At 46.2% G+C, this 20,194-nt stretch overlaps 1 protein-coding gene across 1 annotated transcript in view; it reads right to left on the reverse strand.

Annotated features, from left to right (window-relative positions):
• The window catches only part of LOC8029057 (beta-1,4-glucuronyltransferase 1), a 116,988-nt gene extending 98,957 nt beyond the window's left edge, over window positions 1-18,031 (reverse strand). The window contains exon 1 of the mRNA XM_029972292.3: window positions 17,710-18,031. The gene's annotated coding sequence lies outside the window, so the exon portion shown is untranslated. The remainder of the gene's footprint in view (window positions 1-17,709) is intronic.
• Between the last annotated feature and the right edge of the window lie 2,163 nt (window positions 18,032-20,194).

A 20,194-nucleotide genomic window follows, 5' to 3' on the forward strand; every position in this document is an offset into this window, starting at 1 on the left:
CACCGCGGATTTCGACGCGAGCAGTGCATCTCCCGATGGGAGTGATGAGGTGCCCTCCGGCGGTTCGTATTTGAGGTCCATCCCACGGCGTCGTGACTTTTCGAAGGCGGCGGGAGAGCCTCCCACTCAAGACTGAGTAGTCTGCTCCGGTGTCCACGAGTGCAGATGCGTCGTGGCCGTCGATGACGACGTTTAGGTTATTGGACACCACTGCAGCGGCGTCGTTTTGGTCTCTGGTAGCGTTCGAGTGGGGGTCCCCCGGCGTTCGTGGAGGATCTTGGCGTCGGTCGTCTTCGGCAACTCCACCTCCAGGGGTTGCCGCGCCTAGTTTCCCCGGCGAGGAGCAAGGGGGGACAGGCTTTCACGTCGTGGTCGGTGCATCGGCGAAGCTGGACGTCGCGGTGATGGCGACCGGAACTCTCGGCGGGACGCAGGCTCGGGGGACTGAGGTCGTCGCAGGTACTCGTCGATCTCGATAGGGCGTTCACCATGACGGGGGCGCGGGTCGTTCGGGTGGAACCCGCGTAGCCCGAGTCGTCGGTATGGGCATCGGCGGTAGGTGTGGTCCGCTTCCCCGCAATGAAAGCACAGAGGGCGTCGGTCGGGCGTTGGCCACACGTCGGTCTTGCGGGGTGCGCGAGGCTCCGGGCAGGCGTACTGGACCTGGTCGTTGTGGCGTCGGTCGTGCAGCGGCGCAGGAGACTGACGTCGGGGCGGCGTGACATACGTGCGACGAGGAGGCGGTGGCCGTCGGGCCACTGCGGCGTAACTCAACGTCGGTGGTTCCGGAGCGGTGCTGACGAGAACCTCAGGCTGCAGCGCCTGCTGGACTTCTTCCCTGACAATCTCGGCGATTGAGGGCGAAGCTGGGCTTGCGGCGGCAGGTAGAAGTTTCTTGATCTCTTCCCGGACGACGTCTCGGATCATCTCGCGGATGTCCGTGGTGTTGCAGCCGGAAGGCGAAAAGGAACCGACGCCGGGAACTCGGTGATAGTGGGTGGCTCGTGCTAGAAGGGCACGTTCGATGTTGGTGGCCTCCGTCATGAAGCCTTCGACGGTGGTAGGCGGGCTCCGCACAAGACCACCGAAAATGCTTTCCTTGACGCCACGCATCAAGACTCTGAGCTTCTTTGCTTTGGATGCTTCGGGATCGGCGCGGTTGCTCAGTCGCAGGACATCTTCCACGAAGCTAACGATGCTCTCGTTAGGGCCTTGAGTCCTCGCTTGAAGAAGCTCTTCCGCGCGTTCTCTTCGGTGTTGGCTCATGAACGTTCTTCGCAACTCAGCCTTGAGTTGCTCCCAGGAAGTGATCGAAGCTTCGTGGTTCTCGAACCAGTTCCGGGCGGTGGCTTCCAAGGCGAAGTAAGCGTTTTGCAGACACTGTTCCGGTGTCCATCCGTTATGACGGGCCACTCGTTCGTAGTGTTGGACCCAGTCGTCGATGTCTTCGTGGCTTTCGCCGTGGAAGGGAGCCGGTGTCCGAGGAGCGACGGGTAGGTAGACGACGGCAGGAGCGGTGGGGGCCTGCGACTGGTTGTCCATCGTCGTCTTCTTCGGCTTGGGTTTGTCCAGCAGCAAACCGTACTCCGGATCCTCTCCCTTGGTGCGGCGACTGGTCCGAGTTTCAGGTTCCGCGCTGAGTGGTCTTCTCAGCGAGCTTGGAGTCGGGCTTGCACTGCGGGTCCTGGGAGGGGAACGCTGCACGGGCATACGGTACCCAGCACCTCCACCAAAATGTCACGGGTAGTGAGCAATAAACAATAATAAACAAAAAGAAATAAACGTTTAATGTGGCGAACTTGTGCCAAAAATAAAAGGGTACAAAAGATAACGGAGCGTCGCGGGCGTCGGAGTCGGCGTAGCAGCAGAGTCGAACGCTGGGCGAAAACTGACCGCAGATCAGCACGCGGAGTCCCTTATGTACGCGCGTTGGGTTCTGGAACAATCGGCCTAGATTGTTCGGCGACTGGAACATTCGGAACTCGATCTGACGAGAATGTTCTCGAACTCACGAGAACGCAATGAAAGAACAAATAAAAGAGCATTCCACTAACTGGACTCGAACCCAGACTTTCTGCGCGACAGTCAAGCACGGTAACCACTCGGCCACGCGCGCGGTCGCTCGCCGACGAGCGTGGCAATATGGCTCAGCACAGCTACACCTAATCGGTGTGACTCATGAACCCCTTCCCGATACACAAGTACGAAATATGCAGCCTTAAAATTAAAATTTGAAAAAAAAAAAAAAAAAAACACCATTGCCACCATGTGACGCACGCCACTCGTGAGAATGCTGCAGTTGTATCATATAAACCTGCTGTAGTTTTATTTTGCAAGTTTGACCACCACGTATATGTTGTCAGTGAACATTCACGAAGTTTCTTCTAACTTCTTTTTTTATTTTTTTTTAGTACACGACGCGCGATTGTGCATTACTCTACCCTCAAAGCAGTGTTTTTGGCACACACGGAAAGACGATGTTTAGTCCGCGGGCGTAACTTCTCCCAGCGCCCCAGTGTGCGAGAAGAAGCGCACTCACGGAGCTAGTTAGAGGAGTCCAACGGACCACGAACAATGAGAAATATCACAAAATCTCCGAGTACTGAGTCATGCTGAATAAAACATTATATCAAATCACGCGCTATTCTAAGCCGAAACGTTTTCGAAAATTCGCTCGAGCGCATCGCAACAATCCGGCAGTGTAGCGACGCCTGAAGTATTAATTAGTTTCCTTATCGACAAAGTGAAATTAGCTTTTGGAAAATTTTTGGCAAAAGTTCCTCACATTTTGATCAGTTCTATACCAGGATGCAGCAGGATAAGCGTGCAATTTGGCGCAAATTGCGCAACAATCAAATCACTGCACACACGCACGCGCTTAGAGCACTGCGCGAGTCTACCTTCTGAGGCCCGACCTGGACCGGGCCCGTTGAGCCCCAGGTCTTGCCCGACCAGTCTCGGACCAACGGGATGCCTACTTGATCCGGCCTGGCCCGAGCCCGGCCCACGGGCCCGAAAACAATGCGTGGGATACCCGGTCCTGCCCGGCCCGCGGGCCCGGCAGGTCTAGCCCGGCTTTTCAGGTTGGCCCGGGCCCGTGCGGTGCTCTATAAGCGCTAACACACACACGGCCGCATACTCAAACGCTATACTTTGTTTCAGCTTCGGTCCGAGCGCGGCCGATGCTATGAGCCGAAGGACCAATCAAACAGAGAAAAAGGCACAACGTCATGGTGTGCTCTCTGCAGTTGATAGGACCAGCCGGTATTCGCCGTCTCTCTGTGCGTGTTCCTCAGCCGGCTAGTCCTATCAAGCGCAGAGAGCACGCCATGACGCTGCGCTTTTTGCGGTGTTTGATCGGCCCTTCGGCTCTTAACATCGGCCGCGCTCGGACCGAAGCTGAAACGAAGTATAATACCCGCACTTACGCACGTATACATATGAGAGCCAGCACGCACACACATACGAACACAGAAGCGCAGAAAGGCGACGTGCGCAAATGCGATCGAGCAGATCGAAAACGTGGCCCCATTGGTCGTGGTTGTGTTCCGGACACGGGGAGCTAATTGCGCGGCGTGAGTGCACAGCGAAGCTCCCGTCCCAGCTCATCGACCGAGTGCGCTACCGGAAACGGCCCATTGGCGACGCGACGGCGCCGACGACGAAGGAACACCGACCCAATTCGTGCGACAAGGAGCGAGCCGAGCCCGGGGTTAGTCGCATTGCACTCGAAGCCCCCGGGCTGCCTTGCAACCTGCCTATAATTAGACTCGGGCTGCTCCGACCTTCGCTGTTCGGTATGCACGCCAGACTCATGATGCCGAGACCTTTCTTTTTTTGTCAGTGTTTTTCTTTCTTTGGCGATGGGTGGAGCACACAGGTCGTGTTCGTACAGACCATCGGGTACGGGCGCAGACAAGAGGGAGCGGCTCGCGTGACCCGAGGGATATGTTTTTTTAATGTATCGGCAATAATTATAATCACGTTATTGTTGGGATGGGGCCACGTTCATTCGCTGTTTTAGAAGTAGGAACGCAAAAGGCTCCAAGCTGAAACCCGCGTGACGTCCGTAATGTCACAAAAGAACGCGGAAAAAGCCTTACATCATCACATTTTTTTTGTTTTGTTTTATTACCAGCTTTCTGACGATTTTGTCTTATGAGAACTTTAAAACTTTCGCATTACTAAGAATTCGTGTTGTTTTGGTCATCTTGTTTACTTCATCCATAGTAGTCAATCTTATGACGCACTAAGAGAAAGCAGTTAACGTGTTAACAGCATTCCTGAGTTAAACGAAGCGACTTCACCGAACAACAGAGTTTTATTCTCGTTTGTCTGACGCTTTTGGCAGTGGCTGGCAGCTAAAGCATAATGTTGGATTTTGCCATCAATGCTTCTTAGCCCAACGGGATCCAATGTGCAAGTAACAGCGAGAAAAAAAAAGAAAACGTTATTATTTCTTTTTTTGCATATCTGGAACTCCTAACGGAGCACTACTATTTTTCCCTTTTATGGGGAGAAATAGGATGCATCTAAGTGTATTTTAGACTACATATATGTTATCTTATCAAGACCTACACGTTTCAAACGCCAAAAGCATCGCTTCTTACTCCGTCAAGCAAATATTGTAAGAAATATTTCGCGTGGCGCATGAACAATGCGCAAAACTTACTTTTTTCATGAGGTGAAAACGAGTATAGATGCTTGCATCGAATTGTTAGTGAGTATCATCAAATTGTTTGCACAAAAACATGCTAGTGGCGTAAGTATCAGTGTAACCAAGGTCACGGAAGCATCATCTGACACAAATACAACTTACCAACTCGCGATGTCTTAAATATTGCCTTATTAATAAACGCCGCATGCTTCTGAAACTGATTCCTCTAAAACGCGTCCACAAAACCTACTCCCTAACGGAACGTGAGTTTCCATATATATATAACTGAAAAGAAAAATCCCTTAGTGAAAACAGCAAAAACGGACGATTTATTCTTCGACGTTTCGGCCGGGGTCCGGCCTTCGTCAGGAAGTCATATATATATATATATATATATATATATATATATATATATATATATATATAAGGTTAAACTTCTCCGGTGGATGTTTTTTTTTTTAAACTATTATACTGTCTTGATATGACGATTGCTCTTCTGCAGGACTACTTCAACTCCACCGTTAACCTGGCTTCTTGAACAGGTGCATCACGCAGTATAGCCATTAGATGAACACGCACTGGTACACTGTCCGTCCATATCTTAAGCAGCAGGACCGACTAAGCTAATGAATTGGAGGTTATAACGTCTCAGATCAGTGGCGTTGCCTCATTCCGTCACCGAGCTCCCTCACCCTACTTTTTCTCATCCCAGATATCAACGAAAGGGAAAAGATCCATGCAGCCTGGTTGATAAACCCGAATACAAAGTCCAAAGACGAAGATGAAAGAAGTTAGTGAACAACCCGGTTCTACTCTGTCTCAACTTCACTAACCAAATGCTCCCGAATAAATTAATTGTTGTTTTTCTCTGGCCAACGTTGTTTCTAGTCCTCATTTGCATGCGGTCGCGCACGACAAGTAAACACTTTGTATACGTTATGGTGATGTGGTTATATGGAGCTCGGACGCTCGGCACGGCCTGCGATGTGCCGGCTCCGCGCTTATGTTAGGTTGTGCAGCTTGGAGGCCCGGACGAACCCTGCGTCAACACAGATCGCGTGCACGGACACGGCTGTCACGCTATTACTTCTTCCTCCGCCGCCGTAGTAAATGGAACGTGCCCTTTGTTCGCTGACCCAGTCTAGACTGCAGTTTGGATTAGGAGAGACGATTTGTTGTATTGAAAATTCAGCAACCGGAAGTTAGTCTGGGTACATGGTTTTGCGCAAAAAAGACGGACACAAGAGAGAGAAACAAACACGAGCGCAACCATAAGTCCACTCCCCCGTTCTTCTCGTTGCGCTCGTGTTTGTTTCTTTCTCTTGTGTCCGTCTTTTTTGCGCAAAACCATGTATCCAAACGTTCACCAACTCGCCCAACAACAAACTATTTTACGGAAGTTAGTCTGTTTGTCTTTCCGGCTGCAGCAAGCCAACTTAGGCAGTACACTGTACGACTGCTAAACGTGGGTTTTCAACGTAAACTAGGCAGTTGTGATTACGCGAATGCAAGGGAGGTTTGTACTCGTGACCGAAACGGTGGTCTCATCGAAAAAGCAAAGAGCAAATTAGACGTTAGATGTACAGACAGCGCGACCTTGGCCCACCAAAAAATGGCGACACTGTCGCAGACTGTAGATGAGAAATGTAGCCAGTGTACAACTGCTATCCTGGAGTCATTGGGGCATTGTAGTAGACCGTTTCCGCAGCCCGCTAAGCACCCGGAGAGCGCTCCGTAATCCGCCAGAAGACCTTGAACTATGCAGACAAGGCTGGCGGCGCGCATGCGCAGCTGCAGCGTTTTCTTCCTGGATACCGTAGCGGAGGAGAAAAAGGGTCTACTACAATTCCCCATTGACATTCATCACATAGCTGTAATACGCGACCGCACGCCGGTACGAGGCGGATCTAGATCAAAACAAGCAGAGAGCAAATTGAGGTTTTGCTCCACTCTAGATTAACAGCTAGTCGTAATTTAGAGAACGAAAAATATATATCTTTCAGAAATCATGATACCAAGTGTGTTCTTGCCCCGTTGAGTTTGTTTTGTCCAATTTTTTAAAGCGGGTTCCATTCATTATCTGGATCGTATGATACAAAAACATATATTGTATCCAGGAAGTAAAGGGGGATTGGAACTGCCTAAGACTGAAGCTAGTATGTTTATCATGTCTAAAAGGATAGCGCACACAAAAGAACAACACAGATGGAAGTAGGTAACACGCACAGCGCTGTGTGTATTATACTATTTTCCATGTCGTCTTAGACAATTAAAAGTCAATTGTGCAAGTCGAACAGTCAAGGAAACTAAAATTAAGCGGCACATTGAAAGTTACCGTGGAGTCATTTAGAATGCGAAAATAGAGGGTTCATACTGTATATCCGTCTCCTGACCTATACTACATACCTTTAAACATTCAGCCTGATCTACATGTGGAACATTTATACCAGCAACAACCTCCAGCCTGTAAATGTATGCGCCCGAGCCTCGCTTTCCGCCGATGTCCAGGTAAATATGGAAATCAACTTTTTTTCCTGGACTTTCAAAACACTGAGCTAGTATAGGCGCGAAGGGTGTGCGCGCAAGTATAACCTCAAGGAAATCGAGGTTTCGATAAACATGCTTTGTTTCTGCGCATATAACCTTCAAGTTTGGTCTCAAAGTCCAGTTGAGCCTCGTAACAACGGGCGCTCGGTGGTTCAATCAAGCTCGAGCGCCGATGTTTCTATCCTGACCTTGTTTCTCTGAGTGCGGCTGCTTCTGATGAGCGATGTCGGCGACACGAATTCAGGACACAGACAATACCAACACAGCGGCTCGTCAACTGAAAGCGACGTAGCACAACCGTGCAAACAAATGTCCGGATGTTCATCTGACTTGACAAGCCGTCGCGACAGCTCTCTAAAGAGGTTTGCATATCTGCTGATGAAGTTTTATTGCGCCATGGCGTGCGGATAGGCGAAAGCTTTTTGTTACGGTACCTGGGCTGTCAATAAATAAGCCAGAACAAGATCGCCCAATATTTTTACGCACGCGCCTAAGAGTCAATTTTCAGTCGAACTTCTTTCTAACTTCGCGTTAAAAATGCGAAAACGTCGAACCGGGTCGAACTCGAACCCCTGAAGATTCGCGAAATCCGATCAGTTGCTTCATATTTAAAGGGCAACTCCACTCCATTTTTACCATTTTTGGGTTATGATCTGTTTAGTCGAAGCCGGCGACCCCGAATCACGAGATATAATTTGTTTTTCGGTGGTATGTATAGTTTTGTAGATATCGCGAATGCAAGAATCGGTCCGTCGGCACGGCGAAACCGAAACTACCGGTTGAAGCAGCTTGGCAACACTGATACTAGTGGCGCGTCGTCGGCATGACCTAGTTCTAGTCCCGTGCTTCTGAGCCGACGCGCCGACAAGGTCGGCTCAGTCGCACGTGGAGTTTCAAAACAGAAGGTTAGATGCACATTTTCTTTTTTTACCGCTTCACTTTGTTAATTTGCACCAAATGTAGTAATTTTTAGTGTGTATTTATAAATTTGCCGGCCGAAAAGCGAATCCGACTGCTATAAATATGACGCGGTCGGTGCCAGCGCAGCGTGACTGTATTTGTTTCTTGCGCGCGGACCGAGAAAACGAAATAATGGGAGATAGATGGACAGATCTATCCACAAGTGGTCTAAGTTGTTAAAGCCAAGGTGCCTTTATGTGCACGCTAGTTAGATCAGCCGCGACCTGCTGCGTCCGGCCGATCGTGCTGGGGCAGCCGGCGAACGGTACGCGAACAACGACGGCACCGCATCGTTCTTCAAAGACGCGTGAATCGTGGAGAAACTCGAAGGAGTCAGCAGCCGCAGATCCCGTGTGTAGGTGTCTGACGTAAAGTGCTGGGAGCAGAGCTTCGCGTTGGAGCTCGGAGTCAACGGTCTTCCGAAGTCTATCCGGCGAACGGCACCGACCCACACCTTGTGCCTCTTCCGGTCTCTTCGGAACTGGTGGAACCGCAGCTCCGAGTTGCACACCGGGTTGTTGGTAAAACCCACAGCACTACAAATCCTGATCGACATTGCCCAACGCGAGACCGGCGAATCTCTCCGGCTCCACGACGCGCGCGTGAGCGAGCAGCACCGCTTTGCTCTCTTCCGCGCTGTCGCGGAAGCAATGCTGGAATTAAAGGAACTGCCTGGACGCTAATAAAAATAGGAGAACACAGGATAATGTGGAAAACACCTCGTGCCGTCAGCAGAATCGCAGAATGCCACGGGAAACGAAGCGTTCGCAGCGTCCGTACGAGAGCGTAGGACTAGAACTACGTCATTGCCCAGTGTTGCTTCACTAGCTCACCCGGTGCCAGCGTTGCTCACCCGCTTTCGGGCCGCTAACCGAGCCGGGAGAACATTTTTAATATTGGTTTTAATCGGTAACGCGGCGTCGGTTTGACGTGATATTTTGGGTATGACCGTATTTTGACCTCCTAAAGCGATATCAGTCATTTCGATAGGGTCGACTTTTTGAGTGGAGTTGCCCTTTAACATTTTTTTGCATCCTCGCAGTACTATCAGGTGTCTTACCTGAGAGTATATATATATCAGGGTGTCGAACCGCAACCGAACCGAACCGAAAACCGGAACCGAACCGGTATTTTTTCCGGAACTGAACCCGAACCCGAACCGTTATATTGTTATCGCGATGAACCCGAACCGGAACTGAACCGAAAAAAAAATAACGGTGACCGGCTCATGTCAAAACGGTTCGGCCACGCGCTGTTGACAATGAATATGCTATCAATGCCATTTGTTTTTTAAGTGCCGTCAACTGACACACACCTCGCTTACATATTTTTCTTCTCCACTCAGTCTTAGGAATATAAACGCTGCATCCATGAATCATAGGAACCAGTATTGCGCTGGTCGCGGCTTGCACGGAAGAAAGAGAATTGGAAGGCTGTGCAAAAAAAAGAAAGCGCGTCACGGGATTTCATTTTCCTACAATCTCGTAAATCCTAAATGCTGCTGTGTGCTCATTTCATAACACGTTTCTAGAACGCGCGAGTTCTTGAACCTTGATTCCATCGGAATGAGAAAAGAAAAGGCTGTGGAGTTTGATAATAATGCATCCGGTTTCGTATAGGCACTTAGAAGCTAACATATTTGTGAGACAGCGAACTCTTCTATATTAATATCTATCCTATTACGTCCTTCTGGCGTTGCGTTCGGTGTAGTGTTTTTCATATTCTGTATCTTGTTTAATAAAATCTTTTTAAGGGTCTAATTTGAGTTACCGAAGGCTAGTTCAAATAAAGAAAGCTGTATTTTCTCCCCACTGTTCCTTCAATTGCTTACACGCCGAGGTGGCGGGATAGTTAGCGAGTTCTACTTGTAAGTGGGTTTGTAAGGAGGTCGCGGATTTTACAGCTACTGCGTCGGACCCAATTAGATGAAGTCCGAATGCGTAAACGTCGGTGAGGTAACCTTTGAGTGCACATAAAGAAACCATTCCTGGTAGAAATCCCTGAGCCTTACACTACGATGTATCCCGTTTCGTATGTGCTGATTTCAGATGTTTTATTTGTAATTTATTTTGATGTTTCAATTATGTCATTTATAATTTCCGAACCGGTTCGCGAACCGGTTCAGCGCCCCGAACCGGAAAAAATAAATTTACCTGAACCTGAACCGTAACCGAACCCGTATTTTTTTCGGTTCGACACACTGATATATATATATATATATATACATAACTTGCAAAAGTTAGTGTTTTTTTTTTCTAAACTGGAAATAATTAGAGTAAGTTTGTATCACCTGCGGTATTTTCGAACCTTCTTTATTTCAGATACGTTCAAGAAAAACCCTGTGGATTAAACCAATTTAATTTTACATTAAAATTTTTATTAGAGCTGAATTCCCTATTACGTTTTTCACAACCGGAGCAGGCATTTTTTGTTTACTGGGTTCAATTGGCAAACCCTATTATTTTGCCTAAATTTGGATATCTGAGTATTGAATTTGCAAGTAGCGTCGATACTTTCGTAATTCATTAAAAAAACACATGTTACGAAATAATTTTAGGGGTACCTCTTTTTTAGGCTGCTTAAATCCTTAAGAGCAATACCATAATCAGAAACACATTATTTCAATAAGTATATAAACGTTTTTTGGAATAACTTCCTTAATTTTCGGTTATAATTCATTTATTGCGAAAAATAGTCTATACGAATGATAAAAAAAAAAAATAGTTCTTACATTCCCTCACCCACCGCTCCCTTTCTACGATGCCTGGTACCCATTTTAATCACACAACTATATACTTATATCGCATGTGCAGGACTAGCGCTCGTTCTCAAGAAATTTTACCATATCCTCGTCGGAACTGAAGACAAAATGTTACCTCGTAGAAATAATCTTATAGACCAACGCTCCGTTTACGAACAAGTCAACGTTTGCCCACATCAGGTGTGGGCATTGCGCGTGTGCAAAAACCATATTCGCGTAAAGAGAAGCGTTTGCGCATGCCCAGTTCCGACAGCAGCGCCACCGCTGCGACGGGAAGTAGGAGATGTGTGTTGGTCTATATCAGGGGTGGCCAAACCGCGGCTCGCGAGCCGCATGCGGCTCTTTGCTGGTCCAAGTGCGGCTCGCGGATCCCTCGTAAGGGGACCCCCCCCCCCCCCCCCCCCTTTCCCGCATTTCCCCAAGAAAAAAAAAAAAAGAAGGGATTTCAGGCAGAATGAAGTACGGCTCGCGGTTTGGCAGCCTTGTACTCCCATACGTACAGTCGTACAGCCTTGTGCACTCATGCGTACAGTCAGACTCTGAACAAAATTTAAACTTGCCCCCCCCCCCCGCGTGGCTCTTAGAAGTTTCGTGGTTTCGTTTGCGGCTCTTAGGCCTGGTCGGCCTGGCCACCCCTGGTCTATATCGAGGATTCCTTGTTTTCTGAGTTTATTTGTCGTCCAATTCAGAGGGCGCTTTTCGGAATTTATTGATTGCCCGTAGTTTATCGGAGTTTATTTTTTTTATTTCTGAATTCTCAAAAATTGCAAGTTTAATTTTGCAGCGTTTCCTATCATTAAAAAATAAAATATATAACATCTGAGCGTAAACGCGAGCTAAATAAATTTAAAAAAAACGCGATTGTAATAATTACTATTTCTTCAACTGGATTTGTGTTGGCGCCATTGCAATTGGGAATACTAATTTGTCCCCCGACAAAACTTGCACACAATTGCCGCTTTTATAAACGTCGACGCCTTAAAATTAATAAACTCCTGGAAGTCTTTGCGAAGCTCGTAGTATTCATCTCATCCTATTCCAACGGCCGCGCGAGGTGGAATGATAATAGATTTCATACAGGAGCTTCAACTGCCCCCCCCCCCCCCCTTTTCTCCCTCATTTCATGCGATCTCAATGGTTCATAGCTTTCCCTGTTACAAAAACAAAACCTCACCTTCCTCTAAAAAGCACGAATAGTACTAAACTGGAAACCGAAACAGTAGCTTCCGCAGGAAAGGCTACAAGCTCGGGCTTGTAGCCTTTCCTGCGGTACATCAGAAGATGAAACCGAGTATCGAAGGGGTGGTGTGTAAAGCGAAGGCTGAGGTTTGGTCCCGGTGAGCGCGGATGCCGCATGGCGGCGCCTTGGAGAGGGGCTCTCTAAAATTCTCGGGAAACGCAGCGAGTGAAGCGCGGCTAATGCTATCACTTTTGTGTTCTGCAGCTCTTGGTTACGTCGGCCGACCCAACATTTGGAGCATTATTTTATGCAAATGCTTACAACGTCACACTTGTTTTTTTAATAATTGCAGCGGTTTTTACTTGACTAGCGCGAGGCGGCGGGACTGCTCGTGATGAGAACTCGCCGGACGATTTTGTTTCCGAAATAGCGCGCTTTGTTTTAATCGGCGCCAAGAGTCAAAGAATATTTCACCTGTGTTAAGGGAAAAAAAAATGCATGCATGATTGCCGCTGGAAATGTTTTGACGGCACTAAACACCAGCGTTGCGTTTCCTTCTTTTTCGTAGAAGGCATGGCATACCATCACAAGAAAGCCGGGCAAACACCGATGGGACCGTAAGCCTGACAGCTTCAGCACCCACGGATAAGGTGTTCTTGAAGGGTTCTGGAAGGGATAAGGTGTTCTTGAAGGGTTCTGGAAGGGATAAGGTGTTCTAGTACACCCTACCACGGAGCAACATGGACAAACATGTCCATGTTGAAAACTAAGCCATGTGACATTCCGTAACCCAACATGGCGCACGGGTTAATCTAGCTTTCACCATAATCTGAACTCGGAGACTCGGTGAAGTGAAATAACGGACAAGAAGACGACATATAATCTCCACCGCAGCTGGGTTTCGTCGTAGGAGGACAGCAATATACACCCCTCCACACAGGGACAAGAAAGAAGAAAACATAAGACATGCCACCGCAAAGATTTGACGGAGCCCAGCCAGACAGACTGATCTATAAAACTTAGACACCAGGCCAACAGCAGACACCCGCCGCCAAACCACCCGGCATGATAATCTTTGGAGGTCAGTCTATCTGGCTGGACTCCTTCAAAATTCTGCGGCTGCATGTCTTTTGTCTTCTATCTTCTTGTCTTTGTGTGAAGGGCCACACAGAGCGTCTAATTGTAATAATCACAGATAAAAAAAAAGGTGAGAGTTAGACGAATGCTGGGTCTTCACCATGTATTTATCATGCTCGGCGGACATTAGTTCTTTTGTTACCACGAGAAAATGGCCGTTTGTTAAAGGCCTCAGAAAACATTGTTTTTCCACCACAAATAAGGTTTTAGAAAATACTGCAGCAGAGCAAATTGTAGACAGTTAAATGCTGTTTCCAAAAAGTAAAAAAAAAAGAAAAAGATTCATTAAATAATACACAACAAACCTAAAAAGCGCCATTTTCGTGGTTAGTTAAAAAAAAAAAAAAAGAAAGGAGCAGTAGAAAAGCCTGGTATGCACAAAAACATTCACATCAAAAAGACTTCAAAATATACGTTTCAAAGCTAGAAAAAAAAAACTTTCTGGTAAAGAAAAAAATCATGCATACAGTTGTTTCTCCGATTCAAAAATGAAAAACTCGTCATGATGCTCGTTCCATGCGGTGAGGCAGTTCCTGGTTTTTGTGAGGCAGAGGCGCACCTTCCACTTTTTGCGCACAACATTTGTTTTTTACTCGTCCTTGCGGTCGTGTATGCACATTTTGTTCAGTTTCGCTTTTTCGGCATCTTTTTTTAGTGTTGCTGCACTTGTTTTGGTATAGGCTCAACTGGAAGAATGTCTTCATCGTCGAGCTCAAGCAGCTGCTGAAGTAGCTCCAGGCTGTGCATCCACGCATATTTGTTGTTGTTGTCACAGATGGTTTTTATTTATTACCTCCGTGGCGAAAAGAAGACATAATTTTTGGGCAGTTGTAAACTGCCTTACGCTCCTCCGTAGCGCTGCGCCTAGATGTGCTCCGGGTGGCCATCTTGGGGTGTACGGAAGTTTCTTCCCCGTGGCTGGCAGGACGTCTTGGCCAAGCGAAGACGTCCTGATACCCGCAAGAAGACCCGCCCAAAGTCTTAAAACTCAATGGTGAATGGCTGCGGATGTTCCGGGCCGACTCGAAACATCGTCGCTGTCAGAGCTTGAATCTGATGAAGTGGTATCATCTTCGGACTTGTAGTTCGAGCCCTCGTCGGAAATATCAGGTGCGCGTGTACCATAATTTTGAGTGGGACGCTTTTTTCGCGATGCAGCGGTGCCCGGCGACAACCCCATGGCAACGACACTCACTGCGCAGTAAACGTGATTAGCACCTACAGTGGCCCGTACCGGGAATTCTCCGTAGAAACGAAATCGAAACTCTTATAAACTCGATTATGGCCAGTCCTGCATGAAGGACATGCGGCAGACCTTCAGAGATGCGCTGTAGAGGTATAAACCCTCTCGGACTCGAAATCAAAGCTTACCATCGAACAGCTGGCATCTTTTTTGGCCAGTTACCACCACTCAACACTGTCAAATTGCAGATCCGACGACGTAATTTCATCCCTTGTCTTACAGGGTCTTTTGATCACGAAACGTTGATGTTAGTGCGGCGTATAGTCACGAGCGGCAGGCGCGCAGTGGAGGACGACGACCACGCCCCTTTTTGCCACAACGCACACAATCAGTTCGCAAAAATTTTCGTCATAACTTTGCCATAGCAACGAAATCGAAACTGATTCCGAAAGGCCATTTCTTGGGCTAACCACTGGGTTGCCTTAGGTGCCTGAGAAACAACTTGAACGTGTTAAAATTGAAGCTTGAAATCATGGATCACCGGTGATCGATGTGTCTATAGGGTAGTAACGAAAGAGTTAGATGAGGTGATAATCGTCATGGTAAGTTAGCTTATGAACTGAAGTCTGGTAATCAACTTTTTAATCATGGGTTTTAGGGTTCGTGTTGCATTGCAGCCTCGACATCAATTACTATTAGAGTACAGACCAATTAAAATAATTTGCGAACACTTAATAGTATTTTCGATATTCATAGATCCACTTTGAGTATTTCCGTCCGATTTAAAAAGATTGCTCGCAAAAATAGTGCTGCAAGCCCTGCCCACATTGACGCTTAGAAGAGTGACACAGACATTTCAGTTGTGTCATCACTTCTGTTGTCAGCGCTCTCACCAAGGACAGGTTGACGAGATAGTGACGACTAAAGTCACTGACGACGAGACCGAAGCAACTTGTACTTACATCACTTTTCCAAGCCTCATTGTAGGCAAGACGAGGTGCTCTTTTTTTTTTTTTTGCGTGCAATTTGAAAATTTGGGCGAAAAACGTGAAATTTGATTTATATACTTTTAAAAACTATTATTATTTCACAAATTATTTCAATTGGTCTGGCATTTAATATCAATTACCCTCAATACTGCTATTGCAATATGTCCCCTAAATCTTATTATGAACAGGTTGTTTGGCCAACTTGCCGTGACGATAATCTTCTAATCCATTGTCCACCGAGTATGATGAATACGCGGCGAAGACGGCACTCGTCTAACTCTTTCTCTCCTTCTCTCTTTTTTACTCTCCCCCCCCCCCTTTTTTTTTCTTTTTTTGTTGGGTACATTTGTTTGAAATGAAATTAAACACCATATTGCTGCACTCTCGCGAATAAACCCAGTTGGGTTAGAAATTTTGTGTGGTCGTGTCTGTTATTATATTTCTTCGTGTCTCAGGGTTTAGAATTTATTGTGTTTCCTACCTAGCTCGCCTGCGCATACTCCATGCTCTAAATATATTTAAGCGCTGCTATTATTTTTATTTCTTTTGGGAGAACGTCGACGAGAATGTAAGACCAGCTAGATGGCTGGATGTCACAAATCACGGAATGTGGTCATTTATAGTTCTTTTAGTCTCGAAAGGTTCGCTTTATCCCTTCCTTCTTCATGTTTTCGAACTTCATGATCGAAGTATAAGCTATTACGCAGAGAGGCATGCTTACCCTAGATGATCCTTGATTTGTGATCAACTCTTCGGGTACAGGCAACAACTGACGAGTCAGGGCAAAAAGCCTACAACATTAGTTGAAACGTTCGATATCCTTTTAATTTTATTGGCGTCATATAGGCATATATAGTTCTAACATGCGTGGCCGTTCTCTTCTGCATTAAATAATAATGAAGAGTGACGGAACAATGGCAGCTTAAGGAGTGCGATGTTTAAACATTTTAGTTCCTAATCAGTATTAACTTATTTTGTTATTATTTCGATAGTTTATATAACCGCAAACCGAACATGACTCAACCTAAAGGTCTGTATGCAAGAAGTTTAGAACACGTTCCTTTCATTTCGCATATTATGCTACAAAAAGAATGGAAGAGCTGTTGCATTCAGGTTGACTTCGAATATGAGGCCTCATAGACTGCGTTTGTTCAAATACTGGTCTTGCCTTTCTAGTTCCATTAAACACAAACAGAAAACAAGAGAATACATATGTTGTTAACATTTTTTTCACACACCCTGGATGTTAGCACCAATGGTCATTTCGAGCTTAGGAGTGGAATGTGAACACCTGAACCGGCCGTGCAGACCGATGCGAATAATTTAAGCAATGGAAGCGGTTAATTCTGCCTGTCGGTTCACTTTGAAGTTTGGAAAAAAAACGCAGATAAAAAGACAGGGATCGACGAGACAAGCGAAACGTCGCAAGGCATCTGCAGATTCTGAGCTCATTGAAATTATGTTTTCGACCGAAGAGGCGACTCCCAATCAAAGTTCTTGCCGTGCACTCCATCTTCACTTCAACAAACCCAAAAAGTAAAAAAAAAAAAAAAAAAAACAGTGCAAATACGCGCAAAGTGGACGACGTGTCTTTATACTTTGGCAACATTTTCCCTGCGCGATGCAGCATTGCGAAGCGTGATGCGTTTGATCACTTCAATTTCAAGCGAAAGTAGCCACGAGCCAAGAAAAAATATAGCGGGTTTGGTCGGTTATGTAAAATTTCCATGCATACAAAACCAGTGATGAACTGCTTTTGATTTTTTTACAACGCGCGAATTCGCTTCATCTTTTATTTTCGTCCAATGACTGTGATGATAACGTCGTGCTGTTTCTTCCTTGCATGACGGAATATTCGTGCTAGGAAGCCAACTTTTCCGGCCGGCGCACGCTCCCCAACTCTATAAGTTGATTTGTTGTACTTCTACCAATACTGGTTCGGGGCGAGGCTGCGCTGATTAATCTATAATAATCAATGCGACATAGCGCGTGACAAGTGGAGAAGCAAAAACAAAAATGACTATCGGTACACGAAAAAGCAAACTAAGGCTAACTAGTTTCTAGCACCGTAACATGCTGAAACCCGTACGTTTGGTACGGAAGGTCCGTTTTAAATCACACTTCAGTCGAAGTACAAATATCATGTAGGGTGATTCGTTTACTTACGAATATCTCTAAAGATAAATAAAGATAATATAGGAAAGCACGTAGTTCAACTGTGCACAACGGGTCTCTGGAGAACACACAGTCTGGGAGAGACAAAGGCGTGTCAGAAGACAAACGAGCAGTCCTTACCCGAAGAAAGAGGAACCCCGAGAGCTTCCCGTTTCCGTTCAATCGATGGAGCCCGTGGCGCGATCACGGAAGACGCCCTTCCCGCACGTCCGCCCACTCCACCGTGCCGCGCACTCCTGGGACCTCTCGCCGTCCGGTGAAACGTTCAGAACGGGCACTGTCTCCGTTCATCGGGCACTTCGAGTAACCTCCTTGTCCCTAGAAAAAAGTCCCAGTGGATGCAGTCGTACGGCCGTTCCGCGGCAGCGCGTTGACGGTTGCTCGAAAAGTCTCCTTTGACGGAGGGGGGAACCCCGCCGCTTTGCGCATCGTGCCGCCTCTTGACGGCGGGTGTCGCTGGCGGCGTCTGCTCGGTTGCTATGGTGACGGTGGAGGCGGGCGATGCCGTTGTCGGTTGGGCTGACGTGGCGAGAGCGAGCTACAAATGTCAACTTTTTTTTGTCGTTTAGCGGGTATTATTTTTACGTGCAAGTTCGCAACAACGTTTCGGGTTGTTTTTAGTTAGCTGAGTACGTGGGGACTTTCGGTTACATCAAGCAGGTCTAAATTTCACGTCTGCTGCAAACAGCGCAGAATTCAGATCAAGGTACCTTGTCGAGGCTCTGAAAACTTGGCGGCACTTTCAAATTCAGAAAATCGTGGACATATCGTTTGTTTATTTATTTTATTTATTTATTTAATATACCTCAGAGCGCCCTTTCGGGCGTTGTATGAGGGCATCGTATATCGAAGAATTTCATCCAGACTTGAATCAATGTCCATTCTTAATCCCGAAGAAAGAAACCGAAGTGCGTATGAAGGAGCAGAAAAAAACAAAAAAAACAAACAAATAAGACTTAAATAAGACAATTGTCTGTTGTTGTTTTTTTCTCCCTCCCGCTTTCCGCTGGAGCGAAACAATAAATTTGAACGTCGAAAGTTGATACGCACGAGCTGTTTAATAAAGACTTTACTCGCTTTCCCCTCGAGAGCTGCAGTAAAAAAAGATAGGTTCGCCGCTGCACTTTACACATTTCCACTTTCATGTGGTGAGCAAAGATACTTACTTATATGCGCATCTAAGATCAGTTTTTTTTTCTCTTTTTTTTTTTTTGTCATTTACATGCGTCAATATGTGGTTCATATTTTTTTTGTATTTCAACGTCGTATTTTAACACTGTATTTCAACATGGACACCTCTAGCAAATGTCTTGTCCATCCACTTTCGCAGGTTGATGCTTTGTCCGCTATGTGCTAATCGTAATACCTCTCTTGAAAAGAAAAAAAAAATAGCGATAAAAACCGCAACATTCGATGCTTGTACTCTAATTACTCCGCTCATATACAAATTGCTGCAGCTGATTTTTGCTACACCCTAAACTCGGAGCTCTGAATTACCGATAGGGAAAACGACAGTGCCTCTGAAGTAAATCCACCGCATGGCTAACCTCTTTGCCCATTTTTTTACTGCAATTAAAACAGTGTTGTAGGCGTCACCGAAAAAAAAAACAACTAACGAAATACCTTACTCGTTACTTGAAAAACAAAGGACCTACGTTACCTCAAAAATGAAATGAACGCATTACCGTTAATGTTACCGATTAAACGTAATGCACGTCACTCTTGCGTACAGAAACATGACGAACACCACGACGGTGCTCTTTTGGTGATGTCCCGTTTGTCCCATCAGCTGGTAGCGTCGGCTGCACTTTTTTCCAGACATGAGAAGGTGTAACGATTAAAGTAATTACATTACTTGTTACTTGGCATACGTAACGTAAGTACGTTGCCCTTTACTAATTTGAAAAGGTAACGAGTACGTTACTACGTTACCGGAAAAGGTAATACGCTAGCAGTAACGCCATTACTTTTAACGCGTTTAGCGCCAGCACTGAAACAAAAAATAACACCGAACTTCGTTTAAAGCGAAAAAAAAGTTCCACGCAAGAAAATTAATTGCATGACTTTAATATGTGGACGATTCTTGATAGCGTATAAATTTTTCTGAAGATTCCGTTATTTCATAACAATGACACTTCAACAAACACTGTGTTTTGATGCATTCCCTTTAGTTTGCATGAGGAGAAGTGAATCAATAGATAATTTATGTAAACAAATGGCGAAATTGCCTAATGTTATAAAAATAAATTACCACTTCTACTCCAAAACCCAATTTTACTTTTCACTGTCTGGAATATAGAACAAAAGTCTAACTGGAATGGTTACCGGACACCTGAAATCCAGATTGCAGATAAGGGAATAATTTCAGAAAACCTGAAATCCATGAGATTTCCTGTTCCATAATCCAGAGAGCGAAAATTTTTATTACGTTTTGGGGTAGGGATGTGTTTTGAAATATACCGTTGCGTTCAGTCTTCGTAGAAGAGAAAAACCAGACTGTTTACGTCTCTTTCTGATACGTTGGCTGCCAGTCTGAGATTTCCCAGAATGTTAGCTTTTGTTTGAGGGGGGTACAAAAAAGATATGTGTACTGTCGTACAACTTC

Source organism: Ixodes scapularis, unplaced genomic scaffold, assembly GCF_016920785.2.
Source record: "Ixodes scapularis isolate PalLabHiFi unplaced genomic scaffold, ASM1692078v2 PGA_scaffold1__304_contigs__length_218370807, whole genome shotgun sequence".
In the NCBI taxonomy this organism is placed as follows: domain Eukaryota; kingdom Metazoa; phylum Arthropoda; class Arachnida; order Ixodida; family Ixodidae; genus Ixodes; species Ixodes scapularis.